This window comes from Penaeus monodon, chromosome 15 (genome assembly GCF_015228065.2).
Source record: "Penaeus monodon isolate SGIC_2016 chromosome 15, NSTDA_Pmon_1, whole genome shotgun sequence".
Classification (NCBI taxonomy): Eukaryota; Metazoa; Arthropoda; class Malacostraca; order Decapoda; family Penaeidae; genus Penaeus; species Penaeus monodon.
This window is the reverse complement of record NC_051400.1, coordinates 40,143,281-40,143,559: the sequence shown is the minus strand read 5'-3', so window position 1 is coordinate 40,143,559 and position 279 is coordinate 40,143,281. Positions and strand designations below refer to the sequence as shown.

The following is a 279-nucleotide window of genomic DNA, read 5'->3' as shown; positions in this document are numbered from 1 at the left end:
AGCATAATAATTATTAACATTATTTACTATCATGCAGCTTTGTTAAATATGTATCAGGTATTGGTGGGTTGATCAGTAAATATATGACTTCTATAGCAACGCCAACTACGGCTTTGTCAGCTGTATGTTTAGGCTATGAAAGAGAAATATATTTACGTATTGGCATTGTCTTTTAGCAAGAAACAATTTTTTTTTTTATTCATTCTCATCTATAATTGTTTAATATAATAACATTCTGCTTGAACTACCTTACCAACACTTTTCATCTACTTTATAAGC

The 279-nt window shown here is 29.0% G+C and overlaps 1 protein-coding gene across 1 annotated transcript in view; it reads right to left on the bottom strand.

The window, feature by feature from the left end:
- LOC119582366 (acetylcholine receptor subunit alpha-like) overlaps window positions 1–279 on the bottom strand; it is a gene marked incomplete at its 5' end in the record, with an annotated part of 90,882 nt that overhangs the window by 62,831 nt on the left and 27,772 nt on the right.